General features: G+C 45.5%; 1 protein-coding gene across 1 annotated transcript in view; it reads left to right on the top strand.

The window, feature by feature from the left end:
- Positions 1–455: 455 nt before the first annotated feature.
- The window catches only part of ptprt (protein tyrosine phosphatase receptor type T), a 287,747-nt gene continuing 267,173 nt past the window's right edge, over positions 456–21,029 (top strand). Inside the window, exon 1 of the mRNA XM_046385023.1 lies at positions 456–1,045. The gene's annotated coding sequence lies outside the window, so the exon portion shown is untranslated. The remainder of the gene's footprint in view (positions 1,046–21,029) is intronic.

The raw sequence follows: 21,029 nt of genomic DNA, 5'->3' as shown, positions 1-21,029 counted from the left end.
GTGCTACGTCTCTGTCCTCTGTCCCGTATGTCCTGTGGGCTGAGAGTCAAAGGCTCAGCTCTCACTTGTGGGATTTTGTGTTCGTTTTGTTGAGAAAGAGGACGGTGGACATTTTCTGTAGACTGTTGAGGACACATCCTTCCAGTTCTCATTAGGATTAAGTTTATTCTTTAAAATGGTCCTCAGAAGTTAGTGATTTGTAGTCGTGTGATGAAGTGAATGTGATTCACTTAAATAATGAAGGATTTAAAAGATTTCATGTGTTTCTCTTACTTATGAACACTGAATTGTGTAATTGTTTAAGAGATTAACACATACGTTCACATCCCCATTCCTACCTGATTGGTCAGTTTAACCTGGGAGGGCGGGGTTTCATACCGACACCCTCTTTGTCTCGTTCCTGTCTCTGTGGCTGCCTGATTAGTCTCACCTGTCCCTGATTTTCCTCAGTGTGTTGTGTTCCCCCTCTGGGTTGTCTGTTTGTACAGACTTCAGTGGTTTTTCTTCTTCATTTCATCTTTTAGATTTGCCTCAGGCTGCTTCTTCAGACTTCAGCTTTATCAAAGACACACTTCACCCCAAAATCCAAAATATTACCCGTTTGTCCAGATGGTTAGTTTGTTGTTTGTTTGTCTCGGTAGTTTTGCTCTGGAGATATCAGAGGAATATTATGGAATTAGATGTCTCTTCACTTGTGGTTCTCAAAGAAGCAAGAAATAGAAACTCAACAGCAAAGTCTTCTTCCAGAAATCATGAAAGTAATCCTCAGACCTCGTTGTGTGCAGGGTCAAAGCAATCTGGAGGCATAAATGGAAGAATGAAAATATGTATTTATGTTTTTTGGGGTGAAATGTCTTTTTAAAGCTCACTTTTTGTTTTGTAACCTGCTTGGAGTCATGCGGTTATTTTGTTTGTTGATTTTTGCTGAATTATAATGTGAACGAGATGGGGCTGAGCCTGCAGGTGTTGAGCTGTTGCTGTGGAGTATTGAGCAAAACGAGGACATCGTGAACAACACAAAGCACCCTGGCAGACAGTGAAGAAGGTAAGTACTGAAGCTTTTTTTCCTTTTGTCTTCCTGTGGTTTCTAAGCCTCCACTGAAACACGTATGTTAGCTTAACCCCGCGGTTTAAATGGAGAGAACGAGTCTCAGAAATCTTCACTTTCTGCTGCTGCTGCGTTAGTGGAGGAAATCATTATTGAAAACATTTCATGATGGTGATTGAATTGGCTGGTGTGATGGCGGGACTGACGGGCAGAAGGCCGACGGAGATGAGGATTGGACAATGAGAAGCAGCTGAATGCCTTCAACCCTCAGCTGGGTGTCTGTCAGTCTGGGTCAGCTGGGACTGCTGGGACATTTCTGCAATGTCTTGTGAAGTGGTTTGTGCTGCTGAGAGGGAAATAAAAACACTCTTTGGTTGCATCCGTGTGGCTGCGTGGCCACAGCAGCAGCGAAACTGCAGTCGACCCGATGCGAGTGACTCGAGCGACCTTCTGAGGCCGTCTCGGGAGAGAACAAAGCTCTCAGTGAATGTGAGCGCAGAGAATTCTCTTCGAGCCTTTAAACTGTTCGGTTGAGTGTTTACCCCGCAGTCTGTGGTGTTGTGATGTGAATGAAAATCACATTTTCTTTTCAACATGTTGGCACAAAGGTCCTAGTTCTTTATGAAATCGATGTTGTTGTAGATGTCTTTCACTACCGTTAAGGAGCTCTGTAGCCAAACCTGAACCATCTGATGAAAAGACGTGTGTTGCACTCGCTCAAGGCAAAGTTGGAAAGCTTTCACAAAAATAAGAACTGTGGTGGTTTGGTCTCGTGACCTTCATATTATTACAGAAATATTTTCCAGGTGCTTTAATGTGGCCGGCTGAGAGACATGGCTGCTGCCTTAGTCGAACTGATGATGATGATGTGTGGTGTGAAGACGAGCAGGCGAAGTCGGCTAGAGCCTCAGCAGCAGGTATGAGACTCACCTGGTGCAGCGACTGGACTGCAGCCTGCTCAGAGCTGCTTCTCCAGGACACCAAATCTAGACCTTCTCATCATTTATCAGCTGGCTGCTTCAGCAGCAATCACAGGTGACTGCTGGCCGGACTGCTGGTGACACTAAGCCACTGGGCTACTTAATGGATTGACATTTCCAGTCATGTCAGGAGGGTCAGGATGCAGTTCAGAGCGTCGGCTGGACAGTCTTGATGAGTAATCTTTCTCCTGAGATGTTCGGTCTCATTGCTCGTCTTTTAAACTCTCTGCCGGTGCCGTATTGCGATGCAGCAGGTTCGCTCCTGTCCCGACAGGTGTTGCGCAGGTGTTGAGCCCCTGTGAAGAGCCGTGTGTCTGTGTGTCACTAATTCGATGGCTACTTAAACGGATTGACCTTTCCAGCCATGTCAGACTGGTCAGAGCTTGTCCAGAGAGCGTGAGGGTGTTTCAGTGGCCAAACACTTGTGACCCAAATCACATTGCTGCAAACTCAACTCACAATTATTTTCCTTATTGATTATTCAAAATAGTCTGATTTGTGTTAAAATGAACTGATTTTTGCAGCTGACAAAAAGCTTTAAATTCATAACTTCTAAACTGTTTCTGACACATTGCATGTTCTGTATGTTGGTGTGTGCTCTCTTTGTGTCTGTTTCTTTGTGTGTCAGAGCGCAGCAAGCAGCATATTTGTGTGTTATTCAAGTCGTATGTGAGTTCATGTACACAATATGTTTTTGTTGTCGTGTGTAGTCACCTGTTTGTGTGTGTGTGTGTGTCTGAGCGTATCTTTTCAAAAGCCAATAGCAGAGCGGCGGAGATGAGAAATAAATAGCATTTTTATCTGATTCCACCTCAATATCCGTTTAAGCAAAGAGGAACAATATCACCGGCTTGGTCGCCTCTCCGCGATTCACCCTGGATAAAAAAGAAAAAAGAAAAGGAAAACAGATGAAGAGTGCGGGGGGGACGAAAGCACTGAGTAATCATTTTTCACCATCCAACTGTTATTCACTTGGTCTTTGTCTGAGTGTGCGTTGATGGGAACGTTGTGACATCGTCTGCTTTGTGTGTCTGTATGGCCGTGAGCAGGTATACATGAAATTGCTTGTGTGTGTATTTGTGTGTTGGAGAACAGAAATTCAATTGAGTTTATTGTTCAGGGAGCTTTTATGAGGATGGTACATGAAATGTTTACCTGATGTGGGGTGGAGGAAAGCTTGAGAAGTGGAACGATTTGGGGCATTTTAATATCATTTATTGGGTGGAGTGGAGTGATTGTTCTTTACACTCGGCTTGTGGTTGCAGATGCTTTGTCATTATACGCTGATAGAGGTCATCATATGAATCTGAAGTTGCAGCCTCTGAGTATGTGATGACCCACACATGGCTACAGAGGACACCAGGATGTCATAAATGTGCAGGACCAGCACACAGCAGCAACGTTTACGAGCAATCCACTCTCATTTAGTGAGAGCAAATTAAATTCAACAGTTGTTTCTACGAGAGCAGCAACAGCAATCAGATTACTCCCACCGGGAGCCTCCAAATGGTTTTTATGTTCAGCTCTAACTACAGACGTGTACCTAAACTACGTCCAAGTATATTCCAAGTATACTACGACTGTGTTCTCGCTTCACAGTGTCAGAAAGGAAGTCAAACCCCTGATATCAAACACAAATGACTTTGCTGTATTTTACACCGTCTGTTATTTGCAAAGCTGGTTAGGTTTTGAATGTGAGACATTCCTGCAGATTCCATATGTACGGCTAGTTCAATCTGCCGTTGTGTAATGTTAAATAGGACAGTGCTGGAGGACATTTAAGGGGGATCAGCCCACTGCAACCCACATCCCCTGCTCGATGATTAATAGTTCAGATGACTTCTGGTGCATTTCCCAGCTTAATGCAGCTCATTGGGGCTGTGGTTCATTGAGTGTATATAAAGATGGATCACATAACTCCCCCCCCCCCCAAAAGCTCTTCAGGGTGAACAAGAAGGGACATGTTTTTATTGTTTCAAGTCAGTAACTTGGACCTGAGAGCTGGATAGTTAATGAAGGGCATGTGGTGAGTCTTGTATCTTAAAAGGAAGGCAGACATGCAAATATCAGATGACAGTTCTTCATATTTGGGTAAAACTGTTTGAGGTGTAGCCAAATGTACAGCCTGCAAATGAGTTGAAAACAATGGAAAACAAGGATTTTATCTTCTCGTACATCCTCTTGTTTCTCCTGTTTCTTGCTAACAGTAGCACATTATCATAGCAGGACTGGGCTCAGTCAGCTACAGGGCCACGTTAGCTGCCTGAGCTAACGGTAGCTACGACCATACATAACTACAGCAAACCGTGTAACGAGCATGAGTGGATAGTTACTCTGGTGATATGCTGCCTGCGGTATTGTTTGATTTACCTCTGAATTCTGGCCATATTTCACAAGCTGCTCCATTTAAGCACAATAAAGCAAAGAGACAGAGCCTCTGACATTTAGAAAATATGAATAAGGCTGCCTTATCTATAACCCCTCTGGATATACTGTGAGCATTTCTTTTTTTACGTTCACTCTTACCTATTAGCCCCCCCCGTACAGACAGTGTATCAGTCACACTGCAAGTGGTCCCATTAGGACACTATCTAATGGTACCCCATGTTAAAAGGGAGTTAGTCACGTTATTAAGGTCCGGTGTTAAAGGGGATCTGTGGTTCGTTAAGCAGCTCTAATTGAAAGAGCCTAAATGAGCTCCTGTTGGGCACCGTCCCCTGGCTACAGGAGATCAGGAGGAAAAGGTTGTCACTGCTGAGAGCAGAAAGCACTGATATGCATGTCGACAGCTTTTATTTACGAGCATTTCAGTGTTTAGTTCAGCATATTTGACTTGGATCTGTTACCTGAACACAATGTTCATGTTTAGTCAGTAGGGACGATGAATCGAGATGAGCTAATGGTAGCTGTAGCTACAGCCAAACGTGAGCAGCAGCTGGCAGTGGCTCCGGTGGGGGCGATTAGTCGGCCATTTAGTTTCAACTCGTGGAAATGACACTGAAACGTGTCAAAGGTTTTGTCCTCCTATGTGTTAGCTCTTCATTACTAGGTCGAAAAGCTTCTATTCAATTTGATAAAATAATTTTTAAAAAGTCTTTCTTTTTGCCGTCTTTTGACAGATGCATCATGAGAAATACTTGTAGATGTTTTCTTTTGGCTAGAAGTAAAAATGAGTGGCTTTGAATGTTGGCGTCTGAAGCGGGTGGGACAAAGTCGGTCCTGCAGGCCGTCAACACAAACACAGCTGGTGTCTACTGTAGACTTTATTGTGAGAGGACACTTGTGACGTGGACAGTCCGCCTCCTCTGACGCTGACTTAGACTGCATGACTCATCACCTTGAGGTGTGTGTGTGTGTGCATGTGTGTGTACACTGTGTCAGTGTCAAGACAGGACATTTATGTCATTAAGTATGTCCTCAGTCAGGGAACTGATTTTAAGCTTGTGTGTGTGTTTGTGTCATAAAGTGTGTCCTTAATAAAGAAGAGTGTGTGTTTTCCCTCCATGGATTTTGTATTTCCTGTCATGTTTTTGTGTTTGCTGGCAGTGTTGTATTTAATGCGTTTAACTTTGTGTGTATGTTTACTTCATTTGCTTCCATACGTGTGTGTGTGTGTGTCATGTTGGCGTGTACGTTGACCAACAGCAGTGCGTTCAGCTTCGTTAAATCTGACACCTTTTAATTAAATCCTCTCCCCAAGACATGCAATGGCTCACTCTGTTTGTGTGTGTGTGTGTGTGTGTGTGTGTGTGTGCGTGTGTGTGTGCGTGCGTGCGTGCGAGTTGGTTTAATTACTGTTGGACGCACACTGATAGGAATAATTTAATGGCTATAAAGCACATGCCTCAAGGTGAGAGAAGGAAACAAAGATGCTGCTGCAACTTATTATATAAATGTTATTACAATAGCACTGAAATGATGTGCACATATGCAGTGTAGGAGGGATAATACGATGCACACACGCGAACATAATAGTTTGATAATGTGTATAATCAGGTTATTAGTTGCTCCCCCTCTGCAGCCGTTGGGTGCACACAGGGTGTAGGTGGGTAATCACATTGGGTCTGCAGCCAGTTTGCTGCAGCTGAAGCTTTTGGATTTCCATATTGGTGGAGAAGGATGAGAGCAGAGATGGTTGGATGTTGATGGGACTGCATGTCGGAGCTTAATCAGATGTTCTTCCTCTTTACGAGTTCTGGATATTCTTTGGCACAGTCGGGCCTGTGGATGGTCAGAGTTCCTGCTGAAAGATGTGGGTTCTCACTGTGGGTTCTCACTGTGGGTTCTCACTGTGGCTTCTCACTGTTGTGAGCACCGCAGTGTTCCATTCACCTCTGTCGTATCTGCAGGAACACAGAAAGATGATGACAAAGTGTCTGTCGTGTGCGTGTTTAAGTTCCCAATACAGACAACCACAGAGTGAATGCTTTCATTCGTCAAACTTAAATACTTTCCCCTTCTCAACTTTTACTGCAGGACTTCATTATTAATATTTGATGCAGGTAAAACCGCATGCACTTAAAATATTTCTTCCTCGAGTCAAAGTTGCTTCAAACTGAGTTTTAATGAGCGCAGAGTGAATGAGGCAGCTTGGAACAAGGAGGCCCTCCTGGAGAAAGATGGATCATCGAGTGTGGATGGAGAGGGGGTGACGGAGAGATGGAGAGGGGGTGACGGAGAGATGGAGAGGGGGTGATGGAGAGATGGAGAGGGGTGACGGAGAGATGGAGAGGGGGTGATGGAGAGATGGAGAGAGGCTGACGGAGACCGGTGGGTGTAGAGCCTCTTAGCCACCACCATGAAAGCAGCTTTTCCTCTCGCCAGGCTCTGCTCTCTAAATAGCTAAACATCATGTGTGACATCAAGACACCGAGGGCTGACACGCACTGAAACATCTAAAATTAGGGAGCAGAAGGAGCGTGTGGTTTTTCCTCCGCAGCCTTCAGATGCAGCCAAAGTAGAAACACGTCTGTAGCCATCCTGAACTCCTGCTGAACTTCATCAGCAGCTTCCAAAAAGAGCCTCCACGGTCAAGTTATTAAGTGGTACCTGAAAGACATTCGTCTTCACAGTCTGACGCATCAAGCAGCTTGACGTTTGTCATGCTGCTATTTTGGTTTCGCTTTCACCGGTTGTATGTGTATACGTGTGGTCTGGTGATCCACCCACTGATCCCAGGTCTGCGACGTGACACACCTGCAGCGCGTCCAGGTGGGTGATCTGTAGGCGATGACACGTTCTGCTTCGTGCTGCAAAGACAGGAGTCAGAAGCTTCATAAAGTTTCGAAGCGGCAGTCCTGACTGCGTCGGTTCATGACAGTCAGACTGATGTGTCTGCGTTAATGTGCTGCTGATTTATTGTTATGCACCATCAAAGCACCAGGGGGGCTTCTCTCACGGCTGCCACTTTACTGTATGTTTACTGGATCTCATCCAACATGTCCGCCCACATGCGGAGAGGAAGAGGAAATATTTTCTCACTGTTCCTCACTTCTTTGTCCAACAAAAATGATCCGTTTTGATAAAGTCTGAATGGCTACCTGAGACCTTGCAGTCATACTTGACTCTTTGATTTACTTTGTCTCTTGTTATCTCTTATTGCCTTTTACACATCCGCTCACTTGTGTATATATTTAACTGTCATCTAAAGAACAGTAGTGAATTAAAGCACAACCTGTTGCTTGTTTTTGCATCAATATGTGCATGATAATGTGGTTAAAGTGAAGGTTATTCAAAATCATTCACGTCCGTGTGTGTCAGTGATGTAAAAGTCAAAAATCACAAGCCTCAGGTGTGTGTGCCTTTTGGTGTTTCTGTGTCACACACACACACACACACACACACACACACACACACACACACAGCCTTTATGCGTCCTCTCACATGTCGGCAGGTAACTTTCCCTAATGTGACTTTATTTTTGTGCAGACATACCAGCTAACCCTTGTGTCTGCGTGCCTGCCTGCCTGCCTGTGTGTGTGTGTGTGTGTGTGTGTGTGTGTCCATGTCCTTTCACGTCCCACTGGTCCACATGAGCGATGCAGGCTGTGTGGCGACACCCAGCTCACTATAAATCACAGCGACAAACACAGGATTCATGCGTTGGGGAAAGCGGTTTGTTCCCGCTGAAATGTCGGCGCTTCACCTCCGGCTGCACGTCTCCGCCTGCGGCACAGCCCACCAACGCCCTTGGAGGACGACACACACGCCCACACAGACGCACAGACGTCCGAGGCACACCCGGGCACAGGACGGTTACCGCACGATGCACACGGTGATGCGTGATGTTCATGTTATGGAAGCTTGTGGGGTGAAGGAGCTCAGACCCATGAGAGAAATCCCTCATGTGCTTCCCAAAGCACGCAGTCGTGATGTAACCGACAGGATGTTAACAGGACGCTTGAATCATCTCAGGCAGTATAACTAACGGCCTTAGACTCACGCGTGATGAAGACCAAGTGCTTACACCTAAATGACAGAATCAAGGATGAATCTGGGGTTTGGTTTTTGTTTTGTTTGTTTATTTTTGTATTTTTTTGTCACAATTCATTTTCATGCACTCGCTACCATGCTAGCTCTCTATCCTTAAGGGTTAGTTTTGATGTCAAATTCAGACACTTTGCTGTAACATCACATCACAGAAGCCACGTGGTTTTGTTTCCTGAGAGAGTCGCTAATGTTTGGGCTCCAGAAGCCAAACAGTGAAGTGCCAGTCTCAGGTATTATTATCCATGTTAAAAACTGTAACATGTCAGACTGCTGTGATAGAAAAGTGAACTGTGTCTTCTGAACATCAGAGGCTTTATATAATCTTCCTTCTCGCCTTCCATTCATTCTCTCTTTTATCTGCGAGAGCATCAAGTTGGCCTTGGATTCTGTGCTTATGTTCAGTGTGAGCTCCACATTGTGGCTGTTAGCTCGTCTGTACTGTGCCGTTAAAGATGCGGGTTCAGTCCGTGCACAAAGGCAAAACACCTGAGTGAGTTAACGCGTTTACAGCATGCAATCGCACGACGTTTGCCAGCTTATATTTCTCACGGCTCGCTGTGGCTGAATCCAAATGGAAACGACGCCGCGGTGTCTCGGCCAACACTTACAGGCTGTAAAAAGATTCGGCTCTCCACCACCTGCTGCTGTCATCGACGTCATGTCAGACACCTAACAGGCTGCTGCACGCCGCCTCATCACAGATAAAGATAATCATCCATGCACACACACACACGCACACACACATGCACCAGTCCGGCTAAATAAGTGGTCAACTCCAACCCCCACAAGCAGAGTGGATGGAGTCCCAGCAATGTGACTGTGTGAGCAGAGTCATGTCCTCTCTCTCTCTCTCAGAATCACACACACACACACACACACACACACACACACACACACACACACACACACACACACACACACAGAGTCAGGACATAACAAAGTCAGCTGCAGACAGAGTACTGATGTAGACCTTCATGCTTTACAGCATACTGAATGGGTGTCTGGATGTTAGCAGGACACTAGTGTGTGTGTGTGTGTGTGTGTGTGTGTGTGTGTGTGTGTGTGTGTGTGTGTGTGTGTTAAGCAGGGGACAGAATCTGTTTGCACAGCCACACTGTGGGGAATTACCTCACTTCTATGGGCACTTTAACTGTTGCTTTTCCAGTTATGAATATTAAATATTACAGAACTGACTGAATTAGAGCCTTTACATCAAGCTGACAGATGACATGTGCAACATCTCTGCCGCTGCTCAGCCGAAAGAAAGAAAGAAAGAAAGAAAGAAGCAACTGAGCACAAGCTGCTCTCATTAAGAAGTACGGATCAAAAGTGAGTAAAGATTCTGTCCCTGCAGCGCACACACACACACACACACACACACACACACAGTGTGACGTCTTCATCTGCTCATTACTCCGCTGCATCTTTACAGAGCAAATGTCTGTGTGCTGCTTTACTCGCGTTTCAAAGCTAATATTTAAAGGGGCAGTTCACCCCAAAATCAAGACTGCGTGTTTCTCCTCTCACCTGTAGCGCCGCTTTTCCATCAAGATACCAAGAAAAGTAAGTTTGAAAATACATTACAGCTAACATACACGTTTACATCCCGCATGTCACGAGCACGAGCCGCTTGTCCATGAGTGGAAGGACGTTTTCTTCCTCGCAGTGACACGGCGTGGTTTAGCGTTAACACAGACGGGTGCTAACCAGCGTCATGACGGCAGGAAGGACGGAGCCGCTTTGACTCTGACCTCCGAGACCTCAGGACGACAGCTGGTGACATGGACGTTTCGTTTCCCGACATTACGTGATGTTTGAGTGGCACGAAGTCTTGCTCATCAAACACAAATCTCATCAGGTCGCTTGCTGTCAGCCTCTTTTGCCTCAGCTTTGTTCTTACCACTGCAGTGTTGTCGTCTTCTTCTTCTTCTGTGGTGTTAGCATACTGAATGCTGTCTCCAGCTATAAACTGAGTGTAATTAAGCATAGAAAGGTTTGAATCTGACTTCAGGTCGATGGGTAAGACTTCCCTCTTTCGCACGGTGGTGTTGACGTGTCCTCTGCTCCTCTGTGCTCTTTGTGTGCGAGGAAAAACACGTAACGCGTGCAGATGAATTTCTCACTCAAATTAGCAACAAAAAACCCCCCAAAAAACTCGTCTCCTGTGCGACTGGAACGCAGGTGTGCGACCCCGCCCACCTACCTGTGAAGTTCCCCTGGCTGTAGTGACTGTGAGAGGGCTGATGTTTTGCTGAGTGAGTACTTCTGAAGTGGAATGAATGGCGTGCGGTGTTGCGGTGGGAGCCAACTGGAGGTCAGACCCGCCTTGTGATTTACCACCGTGTCACTGATAATATCCTGCTGCTGCTCTGATAATGTCCTCTCCACATCCTGCGCCCACATTACCAGCTCGGCGGCCGCATTCATTTGATGCCACACAGGTGGTTTCGCCGTCTCCTTCGTTCAACAAATCCGATTCTGTCTGTCAGACTTGAGCTTATGAAATCTAATTCTCTCTCCATCACGCTGCTCAGCTGCCACGCTGTCTTTGTTCACTTCCTTTTCATTATTTCCTCTCTTTGCTTTCTTTCTTCTTATCCCTTTCTTTGCTTTTCATTTCCTCATCTTTCCTTTTGTCTCTCTTTATCCATTTTTCCTTTTCCCTCTGACATTTGTTTGCTCTCTCTATCTGCCTCTGCATCTCTTTTCACTGTGTCTTATCTCTTTTCTTTTCATCCTTTCTTTTCTTTACTGGCTCGTAATTTCTTCCTCCTTGTGTTTATGGCTGCTTCTTCATCTTTTTTCTCTTCTTTTCTCTTTCTTTCTTTGCTGTCCTTCTTTTTGACTCCCCTCAGCATACTTCTGATCTTGTCTTCTCTCTCTTCTTCCTCTTCCATGTTTTATTCTTCTCTTCTTTTTGCTTTTCTCAGCCTCCCCTGCGTCTCACCTGTCCCTGCCTGTGTGTCCGCCCGTCTGTCTGCCTGTCTGTCTCTCCCCCCGTCCTGTTCTCAGGCTGTGCGGGTTCATTACTCTGCACGCCGCCCTGATGCGATTTCAATGCAAATAGCGAGCGAAACGCAAATGGATCAGGTTCTCGGCGCGAGAAGAAGAGCGAGAAGGAAAGAGAGAAATCTGTGGACCGCGTGAGCAGCTTCCATTCTGATTTCCCAAATGGAGAAGCATAACCATCGATCACTCCTGCAGAGTGTGTGTGTGTGTGTGTGTGTGTGTGTGTGTGTGGGCGTCGGCGTGTGTGTGCGTGTGGTCTCTCCTGTGGAGAGAACAGCTGCAAATCACTGTCAATCACATAAAAATCCTGTCTCCAATTTCTGTGAAGTACACACTGATACATTTGCAGGTCTACATGTTCACACACACACTCACACACACACACACACACACACACACACACACTCACAGACCACCTACGTAGGAATGTAAGACAATCTGCTTTGATAGTGGAAGGAGGATCTGACTGGTAAATGTCGGACTCCCTGCTGTAATGACTTCGCGCTGGCAGACGTCACCGTATTCTCTTTTAATCTTTGTCTGTCGCCCTGCAGGAGTTACACACGGCTGTTATGTGTTTCTTTGTCAGTTCTGTCCACTTTGGAGGCGCTTCATTAAACTATGGCTGTCAGAAAACATGCGTCACTGAGCAGAAATAGTTTAGGGTAAAACAAAATGAGCGGTCGAACGCCTGACGCTAACAGCGAGCGTTAACTGACACAGAGCAGTGATGGCGAACGGCTGGTGAATGTCAACACGCATGTCAGAGGAGCCCTGATGCTAACACGTCAACGGCGGGCAGGATTCTGGCTGTTGTCAATCTGATAATGCATAACTCCATTGATGTTGCTTCTCCACTCTTCTGTTGTTCTTCTTTTGCTGCACCAAAGTTGGTGTTGTCACTGGGACTTTGTTGGAAATGATTTTATTTGAAGAGCTTCCCTCCAAACAGGCTAGAACATGGGCCCACATAAGATCAGGCTTATTTTAGGCTGACCGAGGGGCAATTTGATCTACTCCTCCAGAAGGTCGGCAGGAGTCCACACGCCAGAGCTGAGGGGAACTCTGCTCCAATCACAGCCTACGTTAGGACGTTTAGGGGAGCCCTGAAACATCGTCCATTTTTTCATGTCATATTTCTGTCTATATTGTTTCACATTGATGATATGGGATCATAGAATTCACTGGTGAATTGATCCAGATCGATGGATCGTTACACCCCTACTGGCTGAGGTAACAGACTCAGACTGGGCGACGATGGTTGCATTGGGGCTGTTCCTCAGGGTTTGTTCTTGGCCCCTGACTTCCAGTGAAGGGAAATCTTAATGCTTCAGCATACCAAGACATTTTGGACAATGCTATGCTTCCAACTTTGTGGCAACAGTTTGTTGAAGGCCCTTTTCTATTCCAGCATGACTGTGCCCCAGTGCACAAAGCAAAGCTCCATAAAGACATGGTTGGATGAGTTTGGTGTGGAAGAACTTGACTGGCCCACACAGAGCCCTGACCTCAACCCCATCCAACACCTTTGGGATGAACTGGAACGGAGATTGTGAGCCAGGCCTTTTGGTCCAACATCAGTGTGTGACCTCACAAATGCTCTACTGCATGAATGGGCACAAATTCCCACAAAAACACTCCAACATGTTGTGGAAAGCCTTCACAGAAGAGTGGAAGCTGTTAGAGTGTAAGTCCCTGTTGGTGTAATGGTCAGCTGTCCCAATACTTTTGTCCATATAATGTATTTTCATGTGGACTGAAGGCTGTAATACCACAGATGCTGTATTTAACACACAAAAATACTCAAAGTCGCAGAAGCCCGTCTCAGTTTATAATGTGCATGAACTAAAACCTGTTCTTGATTAAAGCATGTAACACTGAGGTCGTACTGGAACTTCCAGTCTTCTTCTGTGGATGAATGAAACTCATTTAAACAGATTTTTTCTGTTTCTTCCTCCTGAATAGTGCTTGAACATCACTTTGTTAAAATGTGAAAACTTGTCGCTGTCTTAACTGAAAAAGGAGATGAAGCAAATGAGATTTTTCAAGTAATTTCCAAAGAATTAGACCCGAATGCCACTCATGTCTCCAGGGAGTGCAGGTGAAGTGTTGGCTTTGATTGTGAACGACCTGCCAGCTCCTCAGGCTCCAAGTTGCACAGAGAAAACTGGATGTTAGTCCTCTTCAATTAGGCCTGTTTCTGCTGTTAATCCTTTTTACATGATTGTTTTTTTTCATTCCTTTGCACAGCGTAATTTCATTCAGATGGATTCATGTGAGTTTGGGTGTGGACATAAATTAAGTGAAACCTCAGGGGAAATGAGAAATCTTTCTGTAGAATCTCACGCGTTTTGAACACTAAAGTGCTGGTGAAAGTTTGTCGTGCCTGTTTAACATTTTTACATCAGACGTTTCAGCATCTCAAAATCATCAGCTCTCAGCATTTCAGACCTCTTGTACCTGTGACTGTCCGACTTGGGTTGAAATGCATCCATGACATGATGCTGTGATATAACAAACAGTTTAATTTAATGGTTTATGTCGACTGGCAGACAAACCGTCCTCCAAGAGACAGTTGTGCTTCAGGCTGTTTATTTGTTGCCTCCCAACATCCTGTTGACCTGACAACACCAAGAAGCACTTTAATAAATAAACTACACCGCTGCTGTCTTCTCGCCGCCATTGACATGACCACAGTCCTACAGGGGCGAAGTTAATCCTTTACTGCTATTGGCTACACGAACAGGATCTGGAACTTTAAACGCAGGTTTGGCTGTAAAATAATTCACGCTCCTGCTGTTTGCCCAGCTTGTAAATAATGGCCACCAACCTGCAGCAGACGATGTGACAGGCAAACAGCGACGTGAAGCGTAACGGCGTGAACTCGAAAACATCTCTCAAACCATTGTGGGAAATAAATAATACAAAACTCTAACAAAATATGATGCAAAAGCAGGCAGCCTCCTTGCCAGTCACACACCGACAACATAAATAAGTAAAAAATGTCTCTGAGGGCAAAAGGAAAGAAAGTTTGATTTTGTATGCAGTTCATCAGTCCTGTTGCACAGAAACTTGACCACTCAGGATTACTCAGGATTCCTGCAGGTTAACAAAAAGGCTCACATGCAACACTTCAGTGTTTTAGGAATAACTGACAGAAATCCATTGGATCCCTGCATCAAACAAACAAACAAAGTGTCCCGTCTGGTTGGCTCGCAGAGGAAAAAGTCTTGCAACGTGTGATTTCTGATCTCGCACAGTGATGTTCTTCATCAGCAGCCTGAAACAACTGCAGGCTCGACATTAAATATCAGAACCCTGATGCCGTGACTCTGCATGACCTCAATATCTGTTCTGCTTCATTCAGAGCTGCGGCAACTCGCATCAGACGGTCAAGGCTCAGCCAGCTGAAATGAAGCGAGTCTGGAGAGAAGGAGCTCGGAGAAAATATTTCCTTCTGTCCTGCAACAATCTGAATATCGCTGAGCTCACCGGGTCCTCTCAAGGCAAAAACCAAATCAGTCAAGTCAAACTGATTATGGGGCAGCTGAAGCTCGTAGGAAAACTTCAATGTTAGAAGTTAAAAACTGCAGAGGCTCCAGTTGGAACAAGGTGCGTTCATGGACCTTTTGTTTGTCGGATTTTATCGTCAGGCTTTGAGCATGCTTTCCACACCATGCTGTTATTACTTCTGTTGCACGAGTCCGGTCCCTGTAGTCTTAACATTCTCTGTAAAAATGTAATTTAGGTTTTGGACAGCTTGATTTATGCCTCATCACTGGGAGGTTATAGGTGCTCAGAAAAATAAAATAAAGCCACTATTAATAATTTAATCTCCTGGCTATTGGCTGCCAGCTGCTGCAGCAGCTCAGTGCGGTTCAGGCGGTTCATCTGTGGCTCGAGGAGAAGCTGAGCAGACTCACCTGGCCGTGCGAGAGCCATGTTGGTAGGAGTTAGTTTTAACCTTCGGTGAGAATTAAAATGTTACTTGTATTTTGTTTTGTTTTAGGTTTGAAAAAGTGTCCAGAAAGTCCGGAAACAAATGAATGCTAATGTTGTCAATGACTCCAGCTTGTCCCACAAACAAAAACTGAGAAGAAACATGAAGATGGTCCCAGCCTGCTCGCCCTCGCCCGTCTGCCAGGCAAAGTGTCTTTGTTTTACGCCATTCAGAGTCAAACATGTTGAAATCGTCCACATCCTGTCGGGGCTTTTCATACCAGACTGCTGAAAGAGGCCGACTACACCTCGACTCTCTGTGCTTTGAAAGGAGAGATTTTCACACTCGATTGATCTGTGCTGCAGAGCTTTTTGCACGTGTTTGCAGAGTAAAGTCCAGCAACTGGCCTGAAAAGACGGTTTTTTGTGCCTCATTGAGAGGTTTGGACATGGCGGCACGTTGACTCCTCATCTGCTTTCATGTACTCGCTGCTAATTAGAACCTGCGCCTGCTGATGATCAGGCTGACTGACTGACCACAGGTGCGACACTTTGCTTAACAAAAACAGCATCGGTGTACTTTGTCAAACACTGACGAGAATGATGAGCCGACTGTCGACTGTATGGCAGCGTTTTGTGATCGAAGTGACGAATGACAGCCATATCCACTTAGAGCTGATAGTAACAGAAGGCCTGCAAAATGCCACAGCGCATTTCGCCGCTCTAAATGCCGATTTTCGCTGAGGCAACAGACTTAGCAGGTAGTCCAGACCTTCCCCCCACTTCCTCCCCCACTTCCTCTCAACTATAACACTTCCAGCATGTTGTGGAGTCCTGGCTTGAGCTAAAACACGACGTTGGCTCTGTTGATGTCGATCGATCAGATCCGAATGTCAGTTTGTAAACATGCTGTCAGACGATTTGTGTTTTACGTGAATAATTATGTTGACAGTCAAACATGGAGATAAGAAATACAAAATAATAACTTTTATTAGTGAGCTGTCAGACGTTTAGGCGACCAAATCAGTCTACCGTTCACAAGCAACGACTGCAACTACGACTGTGCGACTCGGTGTGCGGGTGACAGAATAAACCTTCAGTTTCTGCAAAACGTCACATGGTTGAGCCAGCTTTGAAACCAATCAGCTCTTTGATCAGGTGTCAGGTTTCCCATCATGCCTCAGGTCTCGCAGTCAGTGAAGAGCAAACGCGCCCGCCCGGGTGTCGTGAGCTTATCGTGGCGTCTGTGACATCACAGCAAGTGAGACGAGGATGCATGTGTGGTTTTATAAGATGACAGGATATTAAGCTGATGACTGGTTACTTTGTGCTGAACTGAAGCTCTGGGCTGGACACACACGTTCACCTTCCTCACACACACACACAGTCACTCGCCACGCTGTGGATCGTTGTGCATTTCCCAGTTTCTGTCTGTGCTTAATAACATCATTCTGTGAGTCACGCTGTGGCTGATGTTCTTCACCCGCCTCTGATTTCCATCTCACTCCTCAGTATCATGTGGCTTCTTACACATTAATATATATGAACACACACACACACACACACACACACTCGCAGTCAAACATGAAAATACACACCCAAACACACAAATGCACACCTTAGGTGGCCTGGCTTGTGATTCTGATGCTAGTTATGATTGTTAACGACCCCTGATGTGTCTGTGATATATGGAGTGTGTGTGTGTGTGTGTGTGTGTGTGTGTGTGTGTGCGTGCGTAGAGTCTATCTCAGTGTTCTTGTTGTTGTGTTTTTTGTTTTTGTTTTTTCTACCTTTTTAACTCCACAACAAAAGATCTGCTGTCCCTGTTGTGTCAGTGCATAACCGGCGTGCTAACTAATTTGAACTGAACTGTAAATAATGTGCGACTTTGGCAAAACAAGACACATCATAAAGACGAGAGACAATGTAGAGAAATAAATCACAACATGGGAAGTTCACGCCCTGAGACTGGCACCTGCTCTCTTTTGGTTCAGAAGTGGAGGCTGGACAGAAGTAGAATGTGGAGGAATGTGAGTTCAGGCCAGCGGAGTGAACCTTCAGCTCTGCATAATTGATTTCTAATAAATAAGTGATGATGTAGAGGTGAGGAGGATACGCATGCTTGTGCCCTGATCTTGACTCAGACAAGCACACCCTCATGTTAATTGGACATTGATTTCTACATCACTAAATAATGGAAATATTCAGTGGCTGTCAGCATAAAAATGCATTATGGAGAGGGGGGGACGGAGACAGAAGCCAGAGGAGAAAGAGTTACTGCTCGATTCCACTTCCTGCCTGGCGTTGACAGGGTTGTGTTCGTCCCCCCACCGGGAGCCTTTCAGAAGTGGAGGTTTTATTGACTTTCACGACTTTTTGTTGATTTGGTCATTTCGAAGGTCCAGCGTGTAGGATTTAGTGGATCTGATGGTGTTGTTGGAGACGGCAAGCATCCCCCACCCTTTGTGTCCACAGACTGAATCCTGGTCTCCGCGTTGGCCACCACAGTCAGGACAGCCCTTTTGGGGGCACCTTGTCCTGGGCACAGTATTTGTTTTGTGGGGAACCATTTCTGTGCAGCTTCAACACAACCTGGAGGCATTTTAGGTGCTTGACCTCCTCCGTTCAGCTTGACACGACGTCCGTCAAAAGTAACCTGGTCATGTATTCCCATTGAAGTGCAGCCTCTTCTGGGACGCTTCTGAAACAGGCTGCAGGACGGCTGAATCACATGCAAAGGATATGAAACTAACAAATTACTACAACCAGAAAAAACAAAACAAACAAAAACAAAGCAAACTAAGCACCCACTGCAGTTCGAGGAGGATTTCAGCAGGCGGTTTGTTGATGTTTAACAGGGGAGAGGCCCCCTTGTCCCCCCCTGGACCTTCAGCGAGGTCGAGTTAGAGAAAGTTTCCTCAAGCAAAGGTCCAGAACATCACACTGTCTCACATGCATTATGATTCACTGACATATGAAATATTCATTTTCTTTGAGCGTGTGTGTTTGCTCAATAGACGGCCTGTGCTTTGTCCAGCAGCCGAGCGTCGCACTGCTCTTCATAACCGCAGTGGATATGAGACATGCTGCTTTTGAGCTGGCTGTGCAAATGAAACGCAGCAGACAGACTTTGTATACATTCGGATAATTACGAGGACAAGCCGACCCGAATCTCCAAGTTCAAGTTAAATATGCAGCCTGTATTGATCACCTTTAACTCAACACCCTGCAGAGCAGCAGGCTGGTTAGCTGAGCAGCATTTAGCTCTGAGGGCCAAAAAATGCCAAAACCCTCCCAGCTGGCTGGTTGGAATTTACTAGATTTAACACATCCTGTCACGCTCACCTGGACAGGGAAGGAAACAAATACCAGACAGTCAGCGGGGACGTCTGAAGGGCACCAGGCTGAGAAAGGTTCATCCCGGTCTCATGAGGAGCATCAACTGTCTGCTTTCGGTTTTAAAAAGCTTGTGATAAGCAGAAAGCAGTTGCTTGTTTTCTTTCATTATTTGCTTTTTTCTTTTACCGCTTGTTGCTTTACAAATTACTTTACGTACTTTCTACCATTAATTACCATTTTTGTCTTTCCTTTAGTTCTGTCACACATTCAGCTCCTGACAGTCATTTATAAACGTCCACTTTACAACATGAGGACTCATGTTAATGGACAGAGAGGAATCCGATGATATTTTCCCCTCATGGTTTTGTGTGACTATTCTGTTCACTTGTCTCGGAGCTCTCAGGTTTCAGTTGCATGTCGTCTCAGCTTTAAACTTCAGTTCGGAGTTGCTGAAAAGTCTGAACGTCCAAAGTCCCAACAGGAAATGCGCTGATAAATGGCTCAGAGTCAAAATTCGAAGTGACTGTGCATCAGTCTGATATACAGCTTTGTTTATGGTCCCTCGAAATACAGTCAGGTTGAGATATTCAGAATTAAATCTGTCACAACACCTGCGTGGATGAAGACTGAGCTCAGATTATGTGGCTTCTGAACTCCTGGCTCGCTTTGAAGCCCCGTTTCATCATCCACTGAGGGCCCCGACGCACCGCAGGCCGAGCTCAAACAACTGGCACCAGCAAAGGCTTCAGTCTTCTGTTGAAGTTGCACTTGAACACACCACAGAGACCACAGCCGGGCTCTGCGCACGCTTTAGAGGAAGTGAACGGCCAGCAGAGTGTGTCTGTGAAACAAAGAGAGAACAAAAGCTACCACTAAACAGTCACGTCGGGTGTCCGAAACAGCAACTGGCCCTGCCGTCCTCATTCATAAAAATGTTAGATTTCTGCTTGAATTTAACCTTCGCATGTTTTGGGACAGGGTGCTTATGCTCAGCTCATTAAAGATGTTTAGGATAAAAACTGTTTAGGCGGGTTCATTTGTAACTTACTCACCTGTGACCCATGAAATCAGAATCAAATCAGCTTAAACAAAATCACCTTCCCCTGATGTAACGCCGGCACAAAAGAGGGTTTGGTCAGGAGTAAGCAGGAACCAAAGATCCAAGACTCGGGACGTTTATGCACTACAGGAAATACTTGAGTGTGTAAGCACAGTGTAATGGAAGTGGAACCGTATGTGCAAGGTAAACCCACAAAAGGGACTGCAGGAATCAGACGCAAATGAGGCTTTTAAATAAGGAAACAGGATGTAATAGAAATAAAGGGCATAAAGGAATAAAAGTGTGCGGTAGTTCAAGGTACGTGTACATTCAGAACTGAATACTGCACAGTCTAAGACTGGATTCATTTAGAGATCAGATCATTTCCCGTCAAAATAAGGTTTTATAAGAGAACAGAGCAGGTAGAGGTGACAAAACAGGTCAAACAGCCAATCACAGCGCCCGAAGATGAATTCTGTCTGTCTGTCCAAATAAGAAAACAGGAGAAGCCCTGACACACACACACACACACACACACACACACACACACACACACACTCTGACTCGTGTGTGTGTGTGTGTGTGTGTGTAGAGGTGGAGGAATCCTATGAGAGACAGACCTTGAAATAGAAATCCTTTGACAGTAAAATGAGTAAACTGAGAGGAACTCATGACAACAGAGAGACATGAAGAGAGAGACACAGGAAGAGAGGGACACAGGAAGAGAGAGAAGCAGAGAGGGACACAGGAAGAGAGACAGGCAGAGAGGGACACAGGAAGAGACACAGGCAGAGAGAGAGGACTGCGAGAATCCGACCCTTGCGGAGCGAGCCGGCGGTAGGACCCGGGGGAAACCACAGAACTTTAAAAGCCTTCAGCACAGTCAAGTTCGCGAAAAACAGGAAAGACTTTTGGGCATCCGACCCTTCAAAATAAAAGTCCTCGAACAAGATGAACATACATCTATAGGGACAGGTGGAAAAGACCTGCGACTGTAGAACCGTTTCTACACATTTTTTCAAACATTTTTTTCCTTTTTTTGTTTATGCTATGATCTCAGTGTTGCACAGCGTGTCGGCCTAAAGTCAAGTGTTAGACGTTTGTTTCCTGAAGAACGTTATTTGACATAATAAACGTAAAAACTATAGGCCTAAACTCTTCACCTGTCGAATTCAGATACAAAGCG

This window comes from Scatophagus argus, chromosome 3 (assembly GCF_020382885.2).
Source record: "Scatophagus argus isolate fScaArg1 chromosome 3, fScaArg1.pri, whole genome shotgun sequence".
Lineage (NCBI taxonomy): Eukaryota > Metazoa > Chordata > Actinopteri > Scatophagidae > Scatophagus > Scatophagus argus.
The sequence above is the reverse complement of the archived record's forward strand: the minus strand, read 5'-3'. Positions and strand labels throughout refer to the sequence as shown.